We start from the raw sequence: 6,321 nt of genomic DNA on the forward strand, positions 1-6,321 counted from the left end.
TTTTTCCTGAGAGGCTGTTTTGTTTGGCGTGTGTGGTTCTAAAAATAAAGTTAGTTTCTTTTGACAAGTGGCTCCTGATTGTGCCCAGCCAGACTGCGGCATTTCTTAAAATGGCTACCCATCCTCTTGCCCTGCCCTCAGGGGCGAGCAGTTCACTTACCCTCAGTCGTTCCCCGTACGGGCCACCAAATGCCGCAGTCTGGCTGGGCACAATCAGGAGCCACTTGTCAAAAGAAACTAACTTTATTTTTAGAACCACACACGCCAAACAAAACAGCCTCTCAGGAAAAATCCTCAGAGCCTCAACTGCCACCACCGGCTTTCCACAAGCCTCTCTCTCCCACACAAGCCTCTCTCCACCTCCCACAATCCTCCTGCTCTTGAGGCCGATTGGCTGGGTCACGTGGGCGGAGCCAAAAAAAGTCCCCCAATGAGCAGCTCCGTGGTCTGAAAGGGCAGAGAAACAGTCCAATGAGCATCACCGCAGAGGAGCCAATCAGCTAGATGTTGCTGGGGCCGAGGAGCCAATCAGCTAGATGTTGCTGGGGCCACTGTGAGCCAATCATCAGCTGGCAGCTAGAAGTTTGCTGGGGCCCCTTCGGCTGTGGCTCTCAACAGGTATTACAATCATGTGCCACCATGTCTGGCCTTAGCCACTATTCTTAAATCTAAACTTCTAGTGAGAAAGAAAGAAAAAATCCCTATGTTTTTAAGAATGTTACCAAATTTACTAAAGAAAAAAATGACAATTAAGCATGAGGATATGCAGGATACACAGTAGGGTGCCATATGTGGGTTTTTTTTTTTTTTTTTTTTAAGCATTATTGACTATAGATCTCTTCCCATCAGGGTCTTCTGTGGGGAGAGCCTACTTATACTCACTTAATTCTTCTTTTTAAGGCTGATATTTTAGAGCCACTGTTGGTGTTTGGAGCTCTGTAGCTTTAGTGGCCTTTTTTGGCATTCTAGGGTTTGTTTTTTTTTTAAACTAGAGATTGAATCCAGGGGCACCTAACCACTGAGCCACATCTCCAGCCCTTTTTATTTAGAGACAGGGTCTCGCTAAGTTGCTTAGGGCCTCACTAAGTTGCTAAGGTTGGCTTTGAACTTATGATTCTTGTGCCCAACTCTAGGGGATCTTATTTGTGGTACAGTCAGGGAATTGTCTGATTTAAAGGCAGAGAGAACCAGTTCATGCTTTTTCTGGGGTCTGCAGTATAATTACTTGTACTTCTGCCTCCTCTGGGGTATTTAGGGCACTGTTGCTTCAGTTTTCTTAAACCAGTAGTTTTTAGCCCTTGCTGTGCATTGGAATCATTTGTGGAATTCAGTGGGAGGGGTGGGGGGAGAAGAAGTGTTTCCCTCACAGCTCTGGTACTTTCCTCCCTAGAGGTCCTGGCTGGGTAGTTGGGAGGGGTATGGTGATACCAGTGCACAGCCAGGTGAAAGTGGCCCCTGGACTGCCCACAGTCCCCAGATATGAACACCTCACTTCTTCCACTAGGCAGCCAAGGGACCTGAGCCTTACAGACTGCCTCCACTCCCTGCTAAATATTCCCTACCTCCCGGAACTCTCAGGAACACTGTGACACCTGGCTCCTAGATGCCTTTTCCCATCAGCTGAAGCTCAGGTCATTTGGGGAATCTCAGTCTTTCTTCTTACCTCCCTCTTTCCTTTTCTTAAGTTGACTTTTAGCAAGCCAACAATTCAGATTGTTAACTTAAGTAGTTAAAACAGTCCCTGCCTATTATTTTCAATCCAATGTCTGCCTTTTCAATCCAATGTCTGTTTTGAAGATGGGTCATTGCGGTGAATCTGACAAAGTAATACAAATAGGCGATGCTAAGATACACTCCTTAAATGTATATACTGAGTATAAAAATGTGTGGTTTATTACTTTTGGATTTCTCAAGAGGTATTAGAAATGGAAGAAAATCATCTTCAGTGTTGCCCCTTCTTTACAGGGAACTGTTAAATTGGTTGCCAGACTTATTTTCTTTTGGCAAGAAATAATATAGCTTGCTATTTAAAATAGTTTATGAAATTTAAATTATTAAAATTTGTTTTATAGATAGTATAAATTCTTTGTTATTTTAGAAAAGTCATCAAAGAACAAATTATTTTAAGTGAGTAAACAGCATAGCATGGACCCATTTGCAACATGCCCCCACCAAAAAAAAAAAAAATAGGCACAGAGTAAGACTTAAGACTTTGGTGAAAGGAAAGTGACCACAACACTCAGAGCAACCAAGAGATCTTTATTACAGCAGTGCAACAGAGGAGAAAAGAGAGAAAGAGAAGAGAGAGAGAGAGAGAGAAAGCAAGAGAGATAGCAAGAGAGAGAGAGAGGGGCCCGGCAGGAGGGAGTTTTTATTTTTTTATTTTTTATTTTTTTTTAAATATTTATTTATTTAGTTTTCGGCAGACACAACATCTTTGTTTGTATGTGGTGCTGAGGATCGAACCCGGGCCGCACACATGCCAGGCGAGCTTGCTACCGCTTGAGCCACATCCCCAGCCCAGGAGGGAGTTTTTAAAGCTCAAATCTAATGAGGTCTCTGGGTCTGCAAGCTGCCTTGTTGGCACAAGGGGGGTTACGTATTCGTAGGGGGTTGAGTGTTCAGCCTTGAGTGGGGGCTTGGGCGTTTGGGCTTGAAGCAAATAGTTGATAAAGAACCAGACAAAGGGTTTGAGAGGCCAGGTCATCCTGCAGCTCACTTTGTTTGGCATACCCTGCAGACATCTTACTCAGCCTGTCCTGCACCTAACATTTGGAACCAGGAGATTACAGCAGTGACATCAGCTAGAATCCCCATCCTGTATCTAGGGCTCGTTGTGTGCAGATGCTGTTCCATGCCCTCTGCATGGTGTGTTCCTCCACTGCCAGGTAACAGGACCATGGAGTCCAGTCACCTAGATTCAGAGAGTGGTGGCAACCAGGCTGGGACCAGCTACTATGGGTCCAGAGGTAAACTTCTTCATAACTATACATTTAACCTGCCGCTCTGAATGTCCTTTTCACAGTAATCCTGTGAAATAGTTATTTTATTAATCTGTTTTGAAGATGGGTAGGTTGAAGCTCTACAGTTTTGAAGCTTGTTCAGTACCCAATGAGTACATGACTGAGCAGAATCAGACCCTAATCCTAACTCCACATAGCTTCCTTTGCCATGATCATCTTCCCTATGGCAGAACTGTATTGACATGCAGCTCACATGTGATAGATGTCCCCTGAAATCTGTTTGTTTTGTTAGTACCAAATTTATTTTCATAATAAATTAATTCTCCTGGTGTTGCACTGATTGTAGGAAGCTTGACCCACCAGAATATCGGGTTTGAGGGATAGAATTGCATAGTTTGTCTTTGAACTATTTGATCATTTAAAAAAAAAAAAAAAAAAAACTTTGCTACTATTCTTTTTTGGTACTGGGGATTGAACCCAGGGGTGCTTTACCACTGGGCCACGCCCCTAGTCCTTTTATTTTGAGACAGGGTCTCACTAAGTTGTTTAAGACCTCACTAAATTGCTAGGCTGATATCTTCAACTTGGGATTCTCCTGCCTCAGCCTCCTGAGTTGCTGGGATTACAGGCTTGTGCCACCAAGCCCAGGCACTGCTACTCTTAATGTTCAAAAAACATGCTTCATGGGCTGGGGATGTGGCTCAAGCAGTAGTGCGCTCGCCTGGCATGCGTACGGCCCGGGTTTGATCCTCAGCACCACATACAAAGATGTTGTGTCTGCCGAAAACTAAAAAATAAATATTAAAAAAAAAAATTTTCTCCGTCTTTCTCTCTCTTAAAAAAAAAAAAAAGCTTCATTATATTAATCAGATAAATCTAAGCAACTTTTTAAAATTGAGTTTTTAGTTTTTATTAAGTACTGCACAAAAGAATGTTCCATGTTTAGGATGTAGATGTGTTCATTTACATATATACTGAATGAACCAACCACATACCACCTGACTCAAGAAACAGACCTTAAATCAGTCTCATATTGAGCCTTCCCCAACCTGAGCCTCCTCTTCATTTCCTATCTGCCAGGTAACCACTAACAAGGATTTTGAGTTGCTGTTTTCTTTGCTTTTCTTCAGTTTTACCATGTGGTTCCCTCATCAATACAGTGAATATAGGAGAATTCTTTGGAATCTTCCTAGGCAAATACATTTCTAAGTGTACCTGTGGTGTATAAGTGGAATCATGCTACATGTATTCTCTTCCTGTTTACTTTTGCTTTTTCCTCTGCCCTCTTGCACTGTACTCTGTAATCTCCTTTCATTGCTATGTCTATGCTCAAGATTACATGTGGGGATAGGGCTGTAGAGCACTTGCCTAGCATGCATAAAGAACTAGGTTTCATCCTCAGCACCACATAAAAATAAACAAATAAAATAAAGGTATTGTGTCCATCTATAACTAAAAAGAAAAAAATTTAAAAATACAAAAGATTGCATGTGAATGAGCCATACGTGTTATTCACACTGTGGTTCAGGGGCCTTTGGATTGCTGACAGCTGTCTGTATCACAAACATGCTGCCAGCCATTCTTTATGTGCCTTGGCACAATTATGCTAGAGTTTCTTAAGGACACTGACACTGGAGTTGAGTCTTAGCTTACAGAGTGTACACATCCTTATTCATTAAAGGACAGAATTATTTCTAGAATTGTTGTACTAATTTATAGTCCCACTAAAGGCATAGAAGAGAGGGTGTGAGTAATATTGCATCCTTGTCAGTTTGATTTTCTCTGATTTCTGAATTCTTGCCACCATTCTGGTGTGTATAAAACTGATTCTAACTTTAATTCAGCATTACTGGTTAGAGTACATCTGTGTATGCCTTTGTTTCTTCTGTGAGTGCCTGCTCAAGTCTTTTGTTCAGGGGTGTGTGTGGTACTAGGGGTTGAACCCAGGGGTGCTCTACCACTGAGCTGCACCCCCAGCCCATTCTACTTTCCTCCAACGAAGTTCTCAACTGAAACTTGAGATCCTCTTGTCTCAGCCTCCTGAGTATCTGTACCTTGCCCTTGGACAGCCAAGAGACTTAGGATATTTGTTGATAACCAGAGATTACAATGAAAGGAAGGGATGGGATATAGCTCAGTTGGTAGAGTGCTTGTCTTGCATGCACAAGACCCTGGGTTCAATCCCCAGCATCTCAAAGCAAAACACAAAACAAACCACCACCCCAAACGAAAGGGAAGCCTAGTGCAGTGGCGCATGTAGTCCCAGCAATTACAGATATGCGCTACTTTTCCCAACTGTTTTTTCAATTTCTAGTGGATTTTTTTTCCCCTTACTCCTTTTAGGTCATTTTATATTCTGGATACTGTTGTGTGTGGCAAATATCTGCTACTTGATGGTTTATCTTCTCACTTTCTTGATGGTATTTTCAATGAAGCAAAGGTTCCTATTTTTTTTGTTTTGTTTTGTTTGTTAACTTTTTTTAACCTTTTCTTTTGTGGCAGGGGTGGGGAGATAATTAAGAATTGAACTCAGGGGTGCTTAATCACTGAGCTACAACCACAGCCCCTTTTATTTTAATTTTGAGACATGGACTCACCGAGTTGTTTAGAGCCTTGCTAAGTTGCTGAAGCTGGCCTTGAACTTGCAATTCTCTTGCCTCAGCCTCCTGAGTCACTGGAATTATAATTGTGCTCCATCATGCCAGGCTAACCATTTTAAAAATTTAATTTTTAAACTGATAAATAAAACAAAAATATTACATATTAATAGGATATTTTGATGCATGTCTGCATTTTGTAGTGTTTAGATAAGGCTAAACATATCTATCACCTCAGACATTTATCATTTCTTTATGGTGAAAACTTTCAAAAAGTTTACATACAATTGATTTTCTCTTATGGTTTGTACTTTTTGTGTCTTCTTTAAGAAGTTCTTCCCAACCTGCATCATAAAGATCCTTGTCTGTTGTCTTCAAAGTTTTATGATCTTTAAATCACCTGACAGTCGTGTGTGTTAAGAGGTAGGGATCCAGTGGCATGGGTTTTCTTGTGTACTCATTGTGACCTGTCACTCCTTTCCTCTGCTCTGCAGTGTGGAGTTTCCATCTATCTGTACACACTCTCTCCCACAGCACCTACACACATTTGTTCATCAGAAGTGATTATTCTGGTTCACTTCACAATGACCATTTTTATATTTTATGTTCATATTTTAAAAATACATATAGGGGGCTGGGGATGTGGCTCAAGCGGTAGCGTGCTCGCCTGGCATGCGTGCAGCCCGGGTTCCATCCTCAGCACCACATACAAACAAAGATGTTGTGTCTGCGAAAAACTAAAAAAAAAAATAAAAAAAAAA

The 6,321-nt window shown here is 41.6% G+C and overlaps 1 protein-coding gene and 1 long non-coding RNA gene across 21 annotated transcripts in view; both read left to right on the top strand.

Annotated features, from left to right (window-relative positions):
- The window catches only part of LOC125615377, an 8,789-nt gene extending 6,518 nt beyond the window's left edge, over positions 1 to 2,271 (top strand). Inside the window, exon 2 of the long non-coding RNA XR_007346037.1 lies at positions 619 to 2,271. This is a non-coding gene — a long non-coding RNA (uncharacterized LOC125615377). The remainder of the gene's footprint in view (positions 1 to 618) is intronic.
- The window catches only part of Mark3 (microtubule affinity regulating kinase 3), a 109,349-nt gene that overhangs the window by 50,607 nt on the left and 52,421 nt on the right, over positions 1 to 6,321 (top strand). The window lies entirely within an intron of this gene.

Source organism: Marmota marmota, unplaced genomic scaffold (genome assembly GCF_001458135.2).
Source record: "Marmota marmota marmota unplaced genomic scaffold, marMar, whole genome shotgun sequence".
Lineage (NCBI taxonomy): Eukaryota > Metazoa > Chordata > Mammalia > Rodentia > Sciuridae > Marmota > Marmota marmota.